Genomic DNA, 22,612 nt, shown 5'->3' on the forward strand with positions numbered 1-22,612 from the left:
CTGGGGGAAAAAATAGTTGCTCTTTCTGTTCAACGTAAAGACTATGTAGTGACATGATGGTAGGCTAGTGTTTACATACAGTGTATGCCTTATTGCAGTGCAGGTGTACAGTATGCATACTTATATCACTGTGTTAAAGTTAAATCTAGACTTGGTTTCCTCTATCACCCCAGCTGCCAAACCAACCCTGATTCAGATGACCATCCTACCCATGGTAGATTACGGAGACATACTTTATAGATCAGCAGGTAAGGGTGCTCTTGAGCGGCTAGATGTTCTTTACCATTGGGCCATCAGATTTGCCACCAATGCTCATTATAGGACACATCACTGCACTCTATACTCCTCTGTAAACGGGTCATATCTGTATACCCGTCGCAAGACCCACTGGTTGATGCTTATTTATAAAACCCTCTTAGGCCTCACTCCACCCTATCTGAGATAAAGACTGCAGCCCTCATCCTCCACATACAACACCCGTTCTGCCAGTCACATTCTGTTAAAGGTCCCCAAAGCACACACATCCCTGTGCTCGTCATTTTCAGTTCGCTGCAGCTAGCGACTGGAACGAGCTGCAACAAACACTAAAACTGGACAGTTTTATCTCAATATCTTCATTCAAAGACTCAATCATGGACACTCTTACTGACAGTTGTGGCTGATTTGCGTGATGTATTGTTGTCTCTACCTTCTTGCCCTTTGTGCTGTTGTCTGTGCCCACTAATGTTTGTACCATGTTTTGTGCTGCTACCATGTTGTTGTCATGTGTTGTTGCCTTGCTATGTTGTTGTCTTAGGTCTCTTGTCGTGATGTGTGTTTTGTCCTATATTTATATGTTGTTATTATTATTTAATCCCGTCCCCACAGGAGGTATTTTGCCTTTTGGTAGGCCATCATTGTAAATAAGAATTTGTTCTTAACTGACTTGCCTAGTTAAATAAAATAAAAGTAACACTTGTTTAAAGGGGCAATCAGCAGTTGCTACATCCATTTTTAGAAGATGGGCTCCCGAGTGGCGTAGCGGTCAAAGGCACTGTATCTCAGTGCAAGAGGTGTCACTACAGTTCCTGGTTCAAATCCAGGCTGTATTACATCTGGGTGTGATAGGGCAGCGCACAATTGGCCCAGCGTCGTCCAGGGTAGGCAGTCATTGTATATAAGAATTTGTTCTTAACTGACTTGCCTAGTTAAAGACATGCTCCAGAACTTTGATGATTAGTAAGCATTTTTAAACCTCCCGCTTTGGGTGGAATGTGTCAATGTGTAGTTCATACCTGCATAATCTATGAGCAGAATTACTGTTTTACTTCAATTAGCCACGAAATCCCTAGTTTGAAAGCAATTATTTACTGGAAGCTGTGCAGCGCCATTTCCCCCCATGTGGGTCAGCCCCCTAGCAATTTGAGTTCCAGCCAATGAGGTTCAGCCTCTCGAAATTTGAGTGACAGCTAGCAAGATGCACACACAGCAGAGCAAGAGAGAGTAATGATGTGGTGCACATATCTGCACATATGTGACGTAGTACGCAATTTTCGTAAACCACTTTGGCTCGTAAGGCTACTTTCAGAACTACTGGCTAAAAAGTAAACAAAGTACCAGATAATCTCTTTAAATTATTATGATTATGTAGAATAGTGATGTTGTTTATAAAATATAGGGAGATATCAATGAATAGACAGTGGCTTGAAAATTAGAAAGAGCAAGACTACCTACTAGTGGTCACCTAAGCTAATGACTGTAGTAAGGTACTCAGTATGCTGTGTAGGCAATGTTCTGTACAAGATGTGCATGATGAATGTAGCTTGGCGTTGTATAATGCAGTTCATCTGTGTCACCTGTCTGTAACTTATGGTAAGAAGCAGCGCTCTGCTCCCCAAGGTGTCTCAGATGTGTGGGGAATTGGAGCAGCACCAATTCACAACACTGGCAGAGACTAAAGGATGTAGCTGCATTGACTGACTAACTAGCCTAAGGGTGCATCTCAATAATTTTAATTTCCTTCCTCTCCTCATCTCTCTTCTCATTAACCATCATTATGTTTATCCAGGCAGTGATATGAATGATTGCAGTTGAAAGATTGTGACATGAATGATTGCAGTTGAAGGGTTGATCCCAACAGTATTATGTCACTTCCTCTCCTAGCTGCCTTATCCATATGGGTGAAAATCATATGGATAATGTAAGGATGCCTTTGGGCATCTGATACCACCTATCCCGTGCTTTCAGATTAGTGTGGATGAGCATCTTTAGACTATTGGGACACTGCCCAAGTCTCACTAGCTCTCTCTCCATTTCTGTCTGTGTACTCAATAGTGTGCTGGCTTTAAGATTAAGATTACTTTATTGGTCAATTGCACACAAGGTACAACTGAAATTGGACTTCCGCTTTTAACCCAACCTCTCTAAAACACACACACACACACACACACACACACACACACACACACACACACACACACACACACACACACACACACACACACACACACACACACACACACACACACACACACACACACACACACACACACACACACACACACACACACACACACACACACACACACACACACACACACAGAGGTTTTGGAGAGGTGCGTGGGGCCTCCATACTGGGTGCCCGGGTAGCTGTTGTTGGGGGGTTACTGTAAGTGCCTTGCTCGAAGGCAAAACAATTATAATCCCAACAGATTTTTCCCATCAGACTCGGGATTCAAATGTACAACCCTCCAGTGGCCGGCTCGCCTCTCTAACCACTGGACTACCTGCATATGCTCCCAGCAGTAAGTTGATTTTTGGGATCAGTCATTATACAGCCTGGTTCTTTAGAAGAGGGATCTCTGATTCTGCCGTCACTGACCATTTCTAATGTAGCTCCTACTTTATAAAATACTACTATTACTACTTACCACTGATACTGATGATACAGCAATTACCGTAATTTCTGGACTATTAAGCGCACCTGAATATAAGCCGCACCCACTGAATTTAAAAAAAATATGTATTTTGTACATAAATAAGCCGCACATGTCTATAAACCGCAGGTGCCTACCGGTACATTGAAACAAATGAACTTTACACAGCCTTTAAACGAAACACGGCTTGTAACAAAAATAAATAGGCTTTAACGAAACACGGCTTGTAACAAAAATAAATAGGCTTTAACGAAACACGGCGTGTAACAAAAATAAATAGGCTTTAACGAAACACGGCTTGTAACAAAAATAAATAGGCTTTAACGAAACACGGCTTGTAACAAAAATAAATAGGCTTTTAAACGAAACACGGCGTGTAACAAAAATAAATAGGCTTTTAAACGAAACACGGCTTGTAACAAAAATAAATAGGCTTTAACGAAACACGGCTTGTAACAAAAATAAAAAAAATAGCAGTAAACAGTAGCCTACCAAGAAAGTCATTGGTCACTATCTTCCTCCTTCGGTGTCGGAGTTGAATAGCCTCAGAATTGCTTCATCCGATGTTGGATCGTTTTCATTGTCGCTCTTGTCACTTTCATCCGGAGGCAAATTCCCCGCTGAGCTCATGCGGTTGCATTAAGGAGAAGTTTATCTAAAGTTCCATGTATAACACTTGTATGTTTTATCAATGTTTATTATGAGTATTGATGTGGCTCTCTGCAAAATCACTGGATGTTTTGGAGGCAAAACATTACTGAACATAAACTAAGATTTGTGGATATAAATATGAACTTTATCGAACAAAACATACATGTATTGTGTAACATGAAGTCCTATGAGTGTCATCTGATGAAGATCATCAATGGTTAGTGATTCATTTTATCTCTATTTCTGCTTTTTTGTGACTCCTCTCTTTGGCTGGAAAAATGGCTGTGTTTTTCTGTGACTATGTACTGACCTAACATAATCAGATGGTGTGCTTTCGTCGTAAAGCCTTTTTGAAATCGGACACTGTGGTGGGATTAACAACAAGTTTATCTTTAAAATGGTGTAAAATACTTGTATGTTTGAGAAATTTTAATTATGAGATTTCTGTTGTTTGAATTTGGTGCCCTGCACTTTCACTGGCTGTTGTCAAGTCGATCCCGTTAACGGGATCTCAGCCGATCTCAGCTGTAAGAAGTTAATAAGTGTTTAGCTGAGCAGGCTGGGGATGTCGTTAGTGGTGCTGCTGTAGAGTCAGATAAGGGTCAGTGAGTCACAGCAGAATAGATGCATGCTGGTCTGTTGCCAGGTTCCCTGTTTGGTCCGAGGGCATTTCCCAATCCCAAGGACACTTTACACGATACATTTCATTGCTGCTTTCCAGAACCCAAGGACACGAGTCGGGCGGGAAGGGACGCCCGACAAGGCCCTCATCCCCGTAATTCGCAGAAGAAAGAGACACAGGTATCGTGGACGAAGATCCGGGTGCCTTTTTAGTATCCGTCGCTGAGAGGGTAATCTACCTTTACCATCGGTCCTATTAGCCAACGTACAATCAATCGATAATAAAATAGACGAACTACGATCATGTATATCCTACGAACGGGACATTAAAAACTGTAATATCTTATGTTTCACAGAGTCGTGGCTGAACGACGACATAAATAACATATAGCTGGCGGGTTTTAAGCTTTTTCGGCAGCATAGAACAGCGGCCTCTGGTAAGACAAGGGGTGGCAGTCTATATATATTTGTAAACAGCAGCTGGTACATGAAATCTAAGGAAGTCTCAAGGTTTTGCTCGCCTGAGGTAGAGTATCTCATGATAAACTGAAGACCACACTATTTCCCAAGAGAGTTTTATCTGTATTTTTCAGAGCTGTCTACATACCACCACAAACCGATGCTGGCACTAAGACCACACTCAATGAGCTGTATACGGCCATAAGTAAACAGGAAAACACTCACCCAGAGGCGGCACTCTTAGAGGCCGGGGACTTTAATGCAGGAAAACTCAAATCCGTTTGACCTAATTTCTACCAGCATGTTAAATGTGCAACCAGAGGAGAAAAAAACTCTAGACCACCTTTACTCCACACACAGAGACGCGTACAAAGCTCTCCCTTGCCCTCCATTTGGCAATTCTGACCATAATTCTATCCTCCTGATTCCGGTTTACAAACAAAAACTAAAGCAGGAAGCACCAGTGACTCAATCAATAAGAAAGTGGTCAGATGAAGCAGATGCTACGCTACAGGACTGTTTTGCTAGCACATACTGGAATATGTTCTGAGATTCTTCCGATGGCATTGAGGAGTACACCACATCAGTCACTGGCTTCATCAATGAGTGCATCGATGACTTTGTCCCCACTGTGATCGTATGTACATACCCCAACCAGAAACCGTGGATTACAGGCAACATCTACACTGAGCTAAAGGGTAGAGCTGCCGCTTTCAAGGAGCGGGACACTAATCCGGAAGCTTAATAGACATCCCGCTATGACCTCCGATGAACCATCAAACAGGCAAAGCATCAATACAGGACTAAGATTGAATCGTACTACACCGGCTCCAACGCTTGTCGGATGTGGCAGGGCTTGTAAACTACTACAGACTACAAAGGGAAGCACAGCCGGGAGCTGCACAGTGACACAAGCCTACCAGACGAGCTAAATTACTTCTATGCTCACTTCGAGGCAATTAACACTGAAGCATGCACGAGAGCATCAGCTGGTCCAGACGACTGTGTGATCACACTCTCCGTAGCCGATGTGAGTAAGACCTTTATACAGGTCAACATTCACAAGGCTGCAGGACCAGACGGATTACCAGGACATGTACTCCGAGCATGCGCTGACCAACTGGCAAGTGTCTTCACTGACATTTTCAATCTCTCCCTGTCTGAGTATGTAATAGCAACGTTTCAAGCCGACCACCATAGTTCCTGTGCTCAAGAGCACTAAGATAACCTGCCTAAATGACTACCGTCCCGTAGCATTCCGGTATGTAGCCATGAAGTGCTTTGAAGTGCTTTGCAAGACCATCATCCCAGAAAACCTAGACCCACTCCAATTTGCATACCGCCCCAAAAGATCCACAGATTATGCAATCTCTATTGCACTCCACACTGCCCTTTCCCACCTTGACAAAAAGAAACACCTATTTGAGAATGCTATTCATTGACTACAGCTCTGCGTTCAACACCATAGTGCCCTCAAAGCTCATCACTAAGCTATGGACCATGGGACTAAACACCTCCTTCTGCAACTGGATCCTGGACTTCCTGATGGGCCGTCCCCAGGTGGTAAGGGTAAGTAACAACACATCCGCCACACTGATCCTCTACAAGGGGGCCCCTCTGGGGTGTGTGCTCAGTCCCCTCCTGTACCAACACTATCATTAAGTTTGCCGATGACAAAACAGTGGTAGGCCTGATCACCAACAACGATGAGACAGCCTATAGGGAGGAGGTCAGAGACCTGGCCGTGTGGTGCCAGGACAGCAACCTCTCCCTCAACGTGATCAAGACAAAGGAGATGATTGTGGACTACAGGAAAAGGAGGACCGAGCATGCCCACATTCTCATCGAATGGGCTGTAGTGGAACAGGTTGAGAGCTTCAAGTTCCTTGGTCTCCACATCACCAACAAACTGACATGGTCCAAGCACACCAAGACAGCCGTGAAGAGGACACAACAAAACCTATTGCCCCTCAGTTAACTGAAAAGATTTGGCATGGGTCCTGAGATCCTCAAAAGGTTCTACAGCTGCACCATCGAGAACATCCTAACTGGTTGCATCACTGCCTGGTATGGCAACTGCTCGGCCTCCGACCGCAAGGCACTACAGAGGGGTGGGCAAAGAGAGCCCCTCCAGGTTTTCCGTATCTGGGGGGGACTGGAACTGTCAGCTGAGTGGTAAGGAACTGTGGCAGACAACTTGTGACCACTGTGAAACTGATAACAGGGATAATAAACAGAGAGGGGGGGGGGGGCAATAACAGGGAGGGGAGAGTCCTTGGGCTGGTAGTAGATTGTATAACAGGTGGCGGACAATGTATGAGAGAGAGAATTGTGAACTATATTGCCATTGTATCTGAGAGGAGGAGGGACGTTTATGACGAAATGTGAGGTGTATAAACCAATGTACCGGAAATGATAGGCAGAACGTTCCGTAAATAAACATTTGACTATTGTAGACTGGGCTTCTGTCTGTTTTTATTTCTATCAGTATCTTACAAATCCTGATACAGCAGACTGAGTAATTAAATTGAATTGGTTAAAGAACATGAGAACTTAATTCTCTTATCAAGGTCCAGGAGGGTTCTAAACAGCTTCTACCCCCAAGCCATAAGACTCCTGAACATCTAATCAAATGGCTCCCCAGACTATTTGCATTGCCCTCCCCTCCCCCCTCTGTTTATTATCTATGCATAGTCACTTTAATAACTCTACCTACATGTACATATTACCTCAATTACCTAGACTAATCGGTGCCCTCGGACATTGACTCTGTACCGGTACCCCCTGTATATAGCCTCGCTATTGTTATTTTATTGGTGCTCTTTAATTATTTGTTACTTTTATTTCTTATTCTTTTTTTGTGGTATTTTTTTCTTAAAACTGCATTGTTGGTTAAGGGCTTGTAAATAAGCATTTCACTGTACGGTCTACACCTGTTGTATTTGGCGCATGTGACAAATAACATTTGATTTGATAATAAAGAGTCATCAAGAGAGAGCAAAAGACAGAAAGTGGAGAGAACTCGTCACAATGAGGGGAAGCTGAATATTTACTGAGTTAACTGGATAGATGAAGAGAGAGTAAAACGTTCAATATAGACAGTCAAAATACAAATACATCAGAAAGAATAAAGTAAAGCAGACAGTACATAAATGGAACAGTATCCAGTAACAGACCAGGAAGCAACGCAGAGACTCATCTACACTGCATGACTCTGCTCCTGCAGAAGATTAACCTGGAGTGATTTTGAGAGGCTCCTGTTCAAACGCCACATTGTATTTGTAATACTACTTGCAGTGCTCCCATAGGGGGAGCCAGAACTGCACAGATTAATACTAGACAACAATCAGTCCTAGAGAGAGACTGATTTTGTAAAAAAAGTAACCTTTATTTAACTAGCCAAGTCAGTTAAGAACAAATTCTTATTTACAATGACGGTCTACCCTGGCCAAACCTTAACCCGGACGATGCTGGGCCAATTGTGCGCCGCCCTCTGGGACTCCAATTCTCGGCCAGTTGTGATACAGCCTGGAATCGAATCCAGGGTCTGTAATGACACCATTAGCACTGAGATGCAGTGCCTTAGACGCTGCGGCACTTGGACAAGAATAAATATATTACTAAGACTAAAAGCACGTCATTTATGCCCCAAGAGAACATAAACAACTCCCTCTCCCTCTCTGCATGTCTACCACACCAGTACAGCTACCCTGTCTGAGTAGCAGGAAGATTCAAAAACATGTGCAGTAGAAAAATCAGAAAACCACTTATCCTTTTCTGGTGCACTTGGAGCTACACAGAGAAAGAGGGGTCATTAGGGTATGAATAGGTGTTCTCAGTAGGCATGCGTGGCTCCTCAGGAGGTCTACATAGGGTTTATTCCTAGCTGAGTGCACAAAGCAACGCTCACATTTGTTTCAACATGAAAAGCACTTCATGGCTCTGCTATCCTCTGATAAACATTAAAGGTCAGGGGCCTTTCATGCTGGGAATTTTCATTAGAAAGGACCCATGAGCACCAACATGTGTAGTTCATAGCAGCATATCAAATTGGGTATCAAATGAAAGCTAAGATTCTATATTTTGGGGAGATTAAGACAATTTTCCATCTCAAATATTAGGCGTAAGTAAAGGCTTTTATTTCTGGATAAACATCTGGATAAAACATCTACCAGAAAAAGTATTAAAAGTTCTTAAGGATTAGCCCCTTTATTAACATTTTCACCAAATCTAACTGCCTGCAGCTCAGGCCCTGAAGCAAGGATATGCATATTCTTGGTACCATTTGAAAGGAAACACTTTGAAGTTTATGGAAATGTGAAAAGAATGTAGTAGAATATAACACAATAGATCTGGTAAAATATGATACAAAGGAAAAAAAACAAACGTTATTTTGTATTTGAAATGCAAAAGAAGGGCTGGAATAATACATTATGGCCTATGTGCAATTTAGATTTTGGCCACTAGATGGCATCAGTGTATGTGCAACGTTTTTGACTGATCCAATGAACCATTGCCTTTCCGTTTAAAATGTTGTATCAAGACTTTCCAAATGTGCCTAATTTGTTAATTAATAACTTTTCATGTTCAAAATTGTGCACTCTCAAACAATAGCATGGTATTCTTTCACTGTAATAGCTACTGTAAATTGGACAGTGCAGTTAGATTAACAAGAATTTAAGCTTTCTGCCAATATCAGATATGTCTATGTCCTGGGAAATTGTCTTGTTACTTACAACCTCATGCTAATTGCATTAGCCTACGTTTCTCAACCGTGCCATGGAAGGGACACTGATCCTGAAGAAGTTTTAAAAGGTATCAGAAACATCAAAACAAAATAATGATGACATAAAGACCCCTACTGCCAACTAATAAACACAGTATATTTAGTTTTGGATAAATTCTTTACCTTCCATAATTCTGTTAACAAAAACCCCCATATCTTTAAAATATTTTCTAATTTATCTCCCTCATGAGGAGGGAGGATAAAGAAAGTTCACAGAAGTAACAATTAATGGTAAACCTACCAATTAGTTAGTGATTTTACACATATCAATTTTGTAAATTATTTTTTCAATTATTAAGTGATTAAAACTCGTAATTCCGTTATCGAATTGGTCATGGAATTACCAAAAAATACGTAACGGAATTACTGCAACTGAATTGGCAACAATGGGAAATCATAATAGTCACAAACCACAGTTGGGTCTCCTTCTACTGTCCTCCCTTCCACTTGCATAGTGTTATGTTCAGCTCATAATGGTTTTCTTTGTCTTTCTGTTTGTCAAACCAAGAGTGTTAAACAGTCTGGACAACCCCTCTCTCTCTCTCTCTCTCCCCCTCTGCCTCTCACTCTCCAGTTAATGTCACCTTTCCCAGGTCTTACTGACACCTACCCATGAGCCTCCTCTCTTTCCATTTACTGTAATCAGCATCCTCACCTACGGAGCACCGACCGACACCGGATGTCCATGGACATTTACATTTTGTCAGTCCACTCTGGCCTTGATGTTAATATCCACAGACGGACCGGACTGGACCAAATCTGAACCAATCATAGACGTTTGTTTCACAAGTTTGGATAGTACAGTGCAGTACAGTAAGTAGAGCACAGTAGAGTCCAGTACAGTGAGTAGAGCACAGTACATTACTGTACAGTGATAGAGAACTGTAGAGTACATTAAAATACAATACAGTGAGTAGAGCAGAGTTTCCATTAGCCGTAATAGTCAGCTTTTGGCCATTGCATGTTTTTTTTAAGCTGAAAAAATGGAATTGGCACCGGCCAATTGTCCTAGGAAAATTTTTAAAAATCCCATTGCGAAATAATGCTCTCTATCCTATTTATTTATGGAAATACCAGTTGATGGAAATACATTTGACCAGTAATGCTTATCGATCGATGAATTAAATTGGCATGTGTGTATATTCCTTATTTATCACACAGCATACAGATAGAGACCCTTTTAGTGGAAAATATGTCAGACAGCACTTTTATAAGCCCAATAATAACCCACTCTAAAATGTGCAGTTTTGTCACACAAACACAATGCCTCAAGTTGAGAGAGGGTGCATGCAAGAATGTCCACCAGAATTGTTGCAAATTTAATGTTAATTTCTCTACCAACGTTGTTTTAGATAATTTGTAAATACGTCCAACTGGTCTCACAACTGCAGACCACGAGTAAACAGGCCAGCCCAGGACCTCCACATCCGACATCGTCTGAGACCAGCCAACCCGGACAGCTGATGAAACTGAGGAGTATTTCTGTCTGTAATAAAGCCTTTCGTGGGGAAAAACTCATTCTGATTGGCTAGGCCTGGCTCTCCACCCAAGGCTGCGCCCCTGCCCTGTCATGTGAAATCCATAGATGAGGGCCTAATGAATTTATTTAACTTGACTGATTTCGTTATGGACTGTAACTCAGTAAAATCATTGAAATTGTTGCGTTCATATTTTTGTTCAGTATAGTTCATATTTGTATTTCTCAACTGGTAATTGAAGCATGCTTCCCATTTCCCATACAAATTCATAGGCAACTTCCGGAAGTCAGGCTTAATCAGCACGTCACACACCACTTTGCAATGAGCTGGAGGAGGTATGCATTTTGAAAACATAACTACTTAAATTGTTTGAATCCTGAACGCTTTACTACATATTATGATGCATATTTTACCTTGCTTCAAAGTAGCCTAGCGTAGGCAAAATCCGACCATATTGTGGAGGCAACTATTTTATACAGACTTCCATATGCCATTGAAACCAGTAGCCTATTTCTCTCATGTTCTATTGGTTTTCAACTTTCTTTCACTGTCAGGAAGCCAAATGCACATTCGCGTGTACGCCTACTGCCTTGTGCGCATTGCTGAGCTAATGTTAAGAAATAATATTTGATCAACATTTTAAGCTAAACGCTCTGATTTGTTACATCATATTCTTTGCCTTTGAAAAAAATGTTTTATGTAGCCTAGGCCTACTAGTTGTATAAATTTGGGATTTTTCGTCCCAGTCTGGTGGGCTATCTCATGAATTGATGTGATGTATTTAGGTGAGTGGACACCTGTGGCAATAGATTTGGGAGTTGCCCGTCGTTCCCGCATCCATACCCTATAATTCCGAATCTTTTTGTGACTAATTTGTGTACAGGTAGCCCAGAAAAGCCACATCCCTGATTAGAAGCACCTGCTGCTCATCTGATGTTCTTTACGAACGCTGTTTTGAATTAAATGACATTTTACCTACACACTGAAGAAGGCTGTAAACATCTGTGTAATATAGGAAAAATCACCTGTTGTTTGGGTATCATTATGTATATATGCCCTCCTATTGTTGAATTGTTTAGATAAAATGCAGTAAAAAAGGTAAAAACATAAAATAAGTGCGAGTGCGAACCCATTAATCTCTTTGTTTCTCGACAAGCTGACCGATTAGGTAAAGTTTTCTACTATGGGGGATAGTAGACTGGCATAGGGAACATGCCCTTTAGGCTAGGGGCTAGTAAATTGAATTAAATTGCCAAAATGAATTAGCCTAATTAGCCTACTCCTGTCTATACAGAAGTAAATAAAATCATTCAAAATAGGCTACTAAAGCATGATTTGGCCACAGAGGATCATTAGAGAAAATACAGTAGACGGCACGCGTCAAACGTTTGATGTATAACCCTATGTCCGGGTGACGTGTGCATGCCCATATTTGGGCATCCGGTCAGGACATCCTGGAGGGAAGTTATCACGTGCTCTAGGGAGTGCCAATATAGGGGCATCCTGTCAGGACATCCTGTTCCTGTTCTCACGCCTTAGAGTGAGTGTTAATTTATGCATATAGTGCATCTATTCCTTTGAAGCTGTCACGCTTTAGTTGGTGTTTATTTAACAAGATAGTGCATCTGTATATGTTAAAGCATGTGTAGGCATTTGATCTATCCTGGTGTGTGTGTGTGTGTGTGTGTGTGTGTGTGTGTGTGTGTGTGTGTGTGTGTGTGTGTGTGTGTGTGTGTGTGTGTGTGTGTGTGTGTGTGTGTGTGTGTGTGTCTCTGCAGGGGTGTTTGAAACAATGTTTTTTTATCTAAACAATTCAACAATAGGAGGGCATATATACATAATGATACCCAAACAACAGGTGATTTTTCCTATGTTGGGGGATCAAAGGAGAGCTGCTCTAATCAGGTGTTTATTGGTGGTCTTAAACAAATCTACTGTGAAACAAAAGTGTACACTTTACACACATGTTTATCGACTTTAAAAAAAAGACTGCAGTAACATGTCAGATATAGTAGAGATGCTACAAAATCTGCTAGTTCGTATGTATTTTCCAAAGCCTGTCTGGATGTGAACTACTTTGTGCCTGGAAAACTTACAGAGCTGGGGCTTGTGTGGGATATCCTGCGAACAAGAGAGCCTGTCTTGACGACGGGGTGGAATTGGAAACAGCAGGATGTCAGGGTTAACTTCTCTAGGGTAGGTGAGACGCTAACGTCCTCCGAAACACGACCCTAGCAAGCCGTACTGCTTCTTGACACACTGCTTGCTTAACCCGGAACCCAGCCGCACCAATGTGTCGGAGGAAACACTGTGCAATTGGCGACCATGTCAGCGTGCATGCACCCAGCCCACCACAGGAGTTGCTAGAGCGTGGTGGTACAAGGACATCCCGGCCGAATCCTGCCCTAACCCAGACGACGCTGGGCCAATTGTGCGTCGCCTCATGGGTCTCCCGGTTGCAACTGGCTGCGACAGAGCAATGCACTGCCTTAGACCGCTGCGTAACTCAGGAGGCCCTTCATTAGGCAATTCTGACTACAAATCTATTCTACTGATTCCTGATTACAAGCAAAAACTAAATCAGGAAGTACCAGTGACTCGCTCAATATGGAAGTGGTCAGATGACTCAGATGCTATGGTACAGGACTGTTTTGCTACCACAGACTGGAATATGTTCCGGGATTCATCCAATGGCATTGAGGAGTATACCACCTTCCCACAGTGACCGTATGTACATATCCCAACCAGGAGCAATGGATTATAGGCAACAACCACACCGAGCTAAAGGCTAGAGCTGTCGCTTTCAAGGAGCTGCCTGGTATGGCAAGGAGCTGCCTGGTACACTGCCTGGTATGGCAACAGCTCGGCCTCCGACCGCACGCAAGGCACTACAGAGGGTAGTGCGTACGGCCCAGTACATAACTGGGGCCAAGCTTCCTGCCATCCAGGACCTCTATAGCAGGCGGTGTCAGAGGAAGGCCCTAAAAGTTCTCAAAGACTCCAGCCACCCTAGTCATAGACTGTTCTCTCTGCAACCGCATGGCAGGCGGTACCGGAGCACCAAGTCTAGGTTCAAAAGGCTCCTTAACAGGTTCTACCCCCAAGCCATAAAACTGCTGAACAATTAATCAAATGGCCACCCGGACTATTTACATTGACAACCCCCCCCCCCCCCCCCCCCCCTTTGTTTTTACACTGCTGAAACCTGCTGTTTATTATCTATGCATAGTCACTTTACCCCTACCTACATGTTCAAATTACCTCGACTAACCTATAACCCCGCACATTCACTTGGTACCACTACGCCCTGTATATAGCCTCGTTATTTTATTTTATTGTGTTACTTTTTATTTTATTTACTTTACTTTAGTTTATTTAGTAAATATTTCCATAACTCTATTTCTTTAACTGCATTGTTGGTTAAGGGCATGTAAGTAAGCATTTCACAGTAAGGTCTACACCTGTTGTATTCGGCGCATGTGACAAATAACATTTGATTTGATTAGAACTCTGCTGTACTGTACTCTACTGTACAGAACTCTACTCTGCTGTGCTGTATTGTACTGCACTGTACTTTACTGTGCTCTGCTGCGGTGTGATTTCCAAACTTGTAAAACATAAGAATGACATTCATATCCATAATTATGTATTTCTGCATATTACAAATTATGGACCCATGATGTAATTGCGTTACCCAGTGTAAATCTACTTCACTTAATGTAGTTCAATAACCAAAATAGATTTTTTCTTTGAATCTTTGAATCTTAATTCGGAGCATATATTTAAGTTTTTAGAAAACGTGGTTGCATTAAAAACCAGAGGGAGATTTTACCATAATTACATGAACCGCTTGTGCCATCAAACCCCTGCAATTTATCCAGAACACTGCAGCCTGCCTGATGTTAAACCTTCCTAAATTCTCCCATGTCAGCCCGCTCCTCCGCTCACTCCACTGGCTTCCAGTCAAAGCTCACATCCACTACAAGACCATTGTACTTGCCTACAGAGCAGCAAGAGATACTGCCCCTCCCTACCTTCAGATTATGCTAAAACCCTACACCGCAATTTGAGCACTCCATTCTGCCACCTCTGGTCTCTTAGCCCTCCCACCCCTACGGCAGGGCAGCTTACGCTCAGCCCAGTCCAAGCTCTTCTCTGTCCTGGAGCCCCAATGGTGGAACCATTTTCCCCCTGAAGATTGGACAGCAGAGTCCCTGCCCATCTTCTGAAAACATCTGAAACCCTACCTTTTCAAAGTATCTTAAATAATCTCACAGCACCCCCCTCCCCACCACCCCCTCAAGCCTTTCGTGAACTAACACTCGCACTTGACTTTTCCCCCCCCTTACTAGCTGGGACTTTGCTGATAGCAAGGGGAGAGCTGGGACGAAAGTAACACGGGGTGAAAGTAACACACCCATTTTCTCAGATAACACAGAAGCTAGAAGGATGTAGTGAAGTCAGCACATTACTAATGAGGAGAATGACCTCCCTGAAAAACAGCCCAATTTGACCATGTTTTACGAGAAATTAACAAAAAGTGATTTTGAGCAATGTAAGTAAAGAAATGGACCCAGAAGTATTTTTCGGGTGTAGAGTTGTGTTTAGTTGTTTAAGGATCATATCAAATTGTATTTGTCACATATACGTGTTTAGCAGATGTTATTGTGGGTGTAGCGAAATGCTTGTGTTTCTAGCTCCAACATTGAAGTAATATTCAAGTAATATCTAACAATACACACAATCTAAACTAAAGGAATGGAATTAAAAATATATAAATATTTGGACGAACAATGTCAGTGGCATAGACTAAGATACAGTAGAATAGGAAAGAATACAGTATATACATATGAGATGAGAAATGCAAAATATGTGAACATTATTAAAGTGACTAGTGTTCCAATTATTAAAGTAGCCAGTGATTTCAAGTCCGGAGTTGAAGTCGGAAGTTTACATACACCTTAGCCAAATACATTTAAACTCAGTTTTTCACTATTCCTGACATTTAATCCTAGTAAAAAATCCCTGTTTTAGGTCAGTTAGGATCACCACTTTATTTTAAGCATGTGAAATGTCAGAATAATAGAAGAGAGAATGATTTATTTCAGCTTTTATTTATTTCATCACATTCCTAGTGGGTCAGAAGTTTTCATACACTCAATTAGTATTTGGTAGCATTGCCTTTAAATTGTTTTACTTGGGTCAAAGGTTTCCGGTAGCCTTCCACAAGCTTCCCACAAAAAGCTGGGTGAATTTTGGCCCATTTCTCCCGACAGAGCTGGTGTAACTGAGTCAGGTTTGTAGGCCTCCTTGCTCGCACAGACTTTTTCAGTTCCGCCCACACATTTTCTATAGGATTGAGGTCAGGGATTTGTGATGGCCACTCCAATACCTTGACTTTGTTGTCCTTAAGCCATTTTGCCACAACTTTGGAAGTATGCTTGGGGTCATTGTCCATTTGGAAGACCCATTTGCGACCAAGCTTTAACTTCCTGACTGAGGTCTTGAGATGTTGCTTCAATATATCTACATAATTTCCCATCCTCATGATGCCATCTATTTTGTGAACTGCACCAGTCCCTCTGCAGCAAAGCACCCCCACAACATGATGCTGCCACCCCGTGCTTCACAGTTGGGATGGTGTTCTTCGGCTTGCAAGCCTCCCGCTTTTTCCTCTAAACATAACGATGGTCATTATGGCAAAATAGTTCTAATTTTGTTTCATCAGACCAGAGGACATTTCTCAAAAAAGTATGAGCTTTGTCCCCATGTGCAGTTGCAAACCGTAGTCTGGCTTTTTTATGGCGGTTTTGGAGCAGTGGCTTCTTCCTTGCTGAGCGGCCTTGCAGGTTATGTTGATATAGGACTCGTTTTACTGTGGATATAGATACTTTTGTACCTGTTTCCTCCAGCATCTTCACAGGGTCCTTTGCTGTTGTTCTGGGACTCATTTGCACTTTTCGCACCAAAGTACGTTTGTCTCTAGGAGACAGAACACGTCTCCTTCCTGAGCGGTATGACGGCTGTGTGGTCCCATGGTGTTTATACTTGCGTGCTATTGTTTGTACAGATGAACATGGTACCTTCAGGCGTTTGGAAATTGCTCCCAAGGATGAACCAGACTTGTGGAGGTCTACAATTTTTTGTCTGAGGTCTTGGCTGATTTATTTTGATTTTCCCATGATGTCAAGCAAAGAGGCACTGAGTTTGAAGGTAGGCCTTGAAATACATCCACAGGTACACCTCCAATTGACTCAAATTATGTCAATTAGCCTATCAGAAGCTTCTAATGCTATGACATAATATTCTGGAATTCTCCAAGCTGTTTAAAGGCACAGTCAACTTGGTGTATGTAAACGTCTGACCCACTTGAATTGTGATACAGTGAATTATAAATGAAATAATCTGTTTGTAAACATTTGTTGGAAAAATTATGATCTTTGATGGCCATCCTGTGACATCGGGTGCTCTAGGTGTCCTGGAGGGCAGGTAGTTTGCCACCAATGATGTGTTGGACAGACCGCACCACCCTCTGGAGAGCCCTGCGGTTGTGGGCGGTGCAGTTGCCACACCAGACGGTGATTGTGCATCTGTAAAAAGTTTGAGGGTTTAAGGTGCCAAGCCACATTTCTTCAGCCTCCTGAGGTTGAAGAGGCGCTGTAGCGCCTTCTTCACCACACTGTCTGTGTGGGTGGACCATTTCAGTTTGTCAGTGATGTGTACGCCGAGGAACTTGAAGCTTTTCACCTTCTCCACTGCGGTCCCGTCGATGTGGATGGGGGGGTGCTCCCTCTGCTGTTTGCTGAAGTCCACAATCAGCTCCTTTGTTTTGTTGAAGTTGGGTGAGAGGTTATTTTCCTGGCAGCATACTCCCAGGGCCCTCACCTCCTCCCTGTAGGCTGTCTCGTCATTGTTGGTAATCAGGCCTACTACTGTTGTGTCGTCTGCAAACTTGATGATTGAGTTGGAGGCGTGCATGGCCACGCAGTCATGGTTGAACAGGGAGTACAGGAGGGGGCTGAGCACGCACCCTTGTGGGGCCCCAGTGTTGAGGATCAGCTAAGTGGAGGTGTTGTTTCCTACCTTCACCACCTGGGGCGGCCCGTCAGGAAGTCCAGGACCCAGTTGCACAGGGTGAGGTTCAGACCAGGGTCCTCTAGTGATGTAATGATGAGCCTGGAGGGTACTATGGTGTTGAATGCGGAGCTATAGTCAATGAACAGCATTCTTATAAAGGTATTCCTCTTGTCCAGATGGCGTTGGCATTGTCTGTGGATCTGTTGGGGATCTGTTGGGGCGGTAAGCAAATTGAAGTGGGTCTAGGGTGTCAGGTAAGGTAGAGATGATATAATGCTTGACTGGTTTCTCAAAGCACTTCATGATGACAGAAGTGAGTGCTACATGGCGATAATTATTTAGTTCAGTTACCTTTGCTTTCTTGGGTACAGGAACAATGGTGGACATCATGAAGCATGTGAGGACAGACTGGGATAGGGAGAGATTGAATATATCCGTAAACACTCCAGCCAGCTGGTCTGCGCATGCTCTGAGGACGCGGCTAGGGATGCCGTCTGGACCGGCAGCCTTGCGAGGATTAACACGCTTAAATGTCTTACTCACGTCAGCCACGGAGAAGGAGAGCCCACAGTCCTTTGTAGCGGGTCACTTCAGTGGCCCTATGTTATCCTCAAAGTGGGCGAAGACAGTGTTTAGCTTGTCCGGAAGCAAGACATCGGTGTCCACACCGTTGCTGGTTTTCCCTTTGTAGTCCATGATTGTCTGTAGACCCTGCCACATACGTTTCGAGTCTGAGCCGTGGAATTGCGACTCCACTTTGTCTCTATACTGTCGATTTGCCTGTTTTATTGCCTTACGGATGGAATAGCTACACTGTTTGTATTCGGCCTTATTCCCAGTCACCTTGCTATGGTTAAATGCGATGGTTTGCACTTTCAGTTTTTGCGTGAATGCTGCCATCTATCCACTGTTTCTGGTTAGGGTAGGTTTTAATAATCTCCTTTACACTTCCTGATAAACCTAGTGACCGTATCAGTATATTAATCTATGTTGTTCTCGGAGGCTACCCAGAACATATTAAAGTCCGCAGCTACAATAAATGCTGCTTCAAGATATGTTGTTTCCAGTTTGTACAAAGTCCAGTGAAGTTCTTTGAGGGCCGTCGTGGTATTGGCTTGAGGGGGAATATACACGACTGTGACTTTAACCAAAGATAATTATTTTGGGAGGTAATACGGTTGGCATTTGTTTGTATTTTAGGTATTCTAGGTCAGCTGAAAAAAAGGACTTGAGTTCCTGTATGTTATCACAATCACACCATATGTAGTTAATCATAAAACATACACCCTCGCACATCTTCTTCTCGGAGAGATATTTATTCCTGTCTGCCCGATAAACTGAGAACCCAACTGGCTGAACGGACTCAGACAGTGTATCCCGAGAGAGCCATGTTTCCGTGAAACAGGTTCCAAACTGATGTAATTTTTTTAACCCATCTAGTGACTAAATGACAGCATAGGTTTCAAGCACAGGAGGTTGGTGGCATCTTAATTGGGGAGGACAGGCTAGTGGTAATGGCTGGAGCGGAATGATATCAAATACATCAAACACATGGTTTCCATGTGTTTGATGCCATTCCATTTGGTCCGTTCCAGACATTATTATGAGCTGTCCTCCCCTCGGCATCCTCCACTGGTTTCAAGTATCATGCTAGCTAGTCTTGGGTATTAGCCTGGGAGAAGTTACAGGAGAGACGGGTGGGGCGAAAGTAACACAATGTAAACTGATGACCTGGAATAAAATAGAAACACATTTAAGCACGTTTTTCTCCTCTGGTTTATATTGCCTGAATGTTTGAAAATTATATATGACATCATTAGAATTATGCCTTACTCAGTTGACTTGATGGATCAGCTTCTCACATAAGATTTTACTGCCAAGTTGGGGGTTAAAAAATATATATCTTTATGATTCTGGTGGTCAATTACCTTCTGTCAAACCATGGAAATGTGATAAGCATGATAAGTTTTCTGTTTGTGAAGAGAGTAAAGACATTTATTCTATCAACACATGAGGAGCGCACATGACAATAACAGCTGGAGGGCACCTGATTGGTAGGGCTAAGGATGAATAGTCATTGAAAATGGTGAAAAGCATCTCCTACTACATTCCCATTAAAGTGAGATGAGAAAATTGGTTAATATAGCTATTATGTGATCTATTTTAGTCCAATAAATATTGTAAGGCAAAATATTGTGGTTGAGCAACGTTGCGATGTCGCATGGTTCATTTAAAAAAATGGTGAACCTACAGCATGAATTATTAAAATCAACACAAACATGAAATTATGGCTGATAGTAAAAAAAATTGAAAGTAACTAGCATTACAAACCAGAAACATGGAGATAAGACAGATATTGTGCACTTCTCGCCAGGTGTTACTTCCGTCCCAAGACTGTGTTACTCCCGCCCCACCGGCAGGTACAAAAGTAACATTGTGGTAGTTCTGTTCTTGGTCTATTTAATTTCAACTCATTAACCCTAGGAATTAAATGACTAATGGTAGAGGACATATATACGTTGTTCGTCATAGAATATGGCGTCTCTAGCTTTATCGATCTCTGAGTAAGTGCTACTTTTGTCCCGGTTCTCCCCTACTTTGAGGAAAAATGTACTTACTATGAATATGATATGTGGTTGTCCCACCAAGCTATCTTAAAATGAATGCAACTGTAAGTCGCTCTGGATAAGAGCGTCTGCTAAATTACTAAAATGTAAATGTGTTTGTGTATGTTGTGTTCTGTATTAGAGCCATGTGTTTACTGTATCCAGCAAGCTGTTTCACACATAATGCTGATGTACATATAGATACATGTATTGTCAATGACTACCCTACTGAGGAAGGTGGAGAATCACTCATTTTCTCGCACAGCATGGTAGTATCCAAGTGTTCTCTTTCAAAGAGGCAGATCGTCCCAGGTGTGTAATTACGAACTATTACTACGTGTTTTTCCTTGTGTCATTTTCTGTCACCCCCAACAGTACACAAAACAAGGCAGAAAATAAACAATATTTGCGATCGAAGGCCTTGACATTTGTGATGATTGTTATGTATTTTTTATTTATTTGGGGCATCACTCTAAACTCTCTCTTTGCCTCCAACTGAGAAAAAAGAATAGAGAGGGACAGGTGAAAGAAAGGGATGCTCTGATTGACGATAATTTGCATACTTTAGCTCTACTCAAAGCACGACTAATGGGTCTCTTGCTTTCCCTCCCCATCTTTCCCCCCTCTCCCTTTCCCTGACTACAGTTTTTTAATTTCCATTAAGCTATTCTCTAACCACTCTCAAAGCTTTGTCTGTAACCTATCTTTACCTTACATCAGGCAGGCAGTGAGTGCATCAGTATTCATCTGACTCAAAGGCATTGAAGGGACCTGCTTCTGCACACACATAGAGTCAAGGTTAATCATTACATTTTAGAAGGGAGTTGAACTGAACTTTATTTATCCTTTATTTAACTAGGCAAGTCAGTTAAGAACAAATTCTTATTTTCAATGACGGCCTAGGAACAGTGGGTAAACTGCCTTGTTCAGGGGCAGAACGGCAGATTTTTACCTTGTCAGCTCGAGGATTCGATCTTGCAACCTTTCAGTCCAACGCTCTAACCACTAGGCTACCTGCCGCCCCACTAGGCTAACTGACCCTCAACTTAGAATGTCTTTAAGTCAAAACTGGAAAGTGTTTCACTTTAAATTGGATTGTTCATGAAGACAACGTTTTGCAATTAGGGTGCACAATGTGTTTAGTTGAGCCTTTGTGAATGTTAGGTGCTATAGTGCGTTATAAACTGGTAGACGTTCGTCTGAAGGCATAGCTAGATGTCTGAAAATATGTTTGCAGACAGTGGAAGTTTTGAGTCGTCAGGCTGTTAAGCAACAAAGTGATTCATTAACATCCTTGAGTGGAGTGGTTGTTTTCATGTGGCTTGTTTTCATGTGGTGAGTCATGGAGAGAATATGACTTGATATCTTTGTCATGATACTGTATGGTGCAGTGCATCCTTAGTGGGTGGAAGGAGTAGAAGGTACTTGAAAGTAATAAAAGCAACAGATTCTATGTGTTTTAGGCTAGCCACACGGTGTCACTAGAGTTCTTCATAATATTTTCTTCAATTTAGCTTTCGCCTGTCCAGTTCTCTTAGATCAGTGCAGGTGAAAGAATGGAGACAAGCAGAGGAACGTGACACTTAAGAAGCACTATACTTCTGACGTCACCATTCGGTTGAATGATTTAGTTAAAATAACGCTTTTATTAACAGCATTCATCGTCTCTATTCTGTATAACTATGTCAAAATGAATATAATACATTTGATTTCACTACAATCTTAACAAATCCCAAGGATAACTGAAATTCATATCAAAATTCAGAATGAATAGTTCAGAAACCAAAATGAACAGAGTAGGCCTAGGCCCACATAAAACGTGATTCTGAATGTTGAGGATTCATTCATAGTAGGCCCAGACATCGTCCAGGTTGGCGGCGCACAATTGGCCCAACATCGTCCAGGTTGGGGGAGGGGTTGGCCGGGGTAGGCCGTCATTGTAAAATAAGAATTTGTTCTTAACTGACTTGCCTAACTAAATAAAGGATTTTTTTAAATGAAAAGCTATCCTTTAAAAAA

The sequence above is a fragment of the Salvelinus alpinus genome, chromosome 6 (assembly GCF_045679555.1).
Source record: "Salvelinus alpinus chromosome 6, SLU_Salpinus.1, whole genome shotgun sequence".
In the NCBI taxonomy this organism is placed as follows: domain Eukaryota; kingdom Metazoa; phylum Chordata; class Actinopteri; order Salmoniformes; family Salmonidae; genus Salvelinus; species Salvelinus alpinus.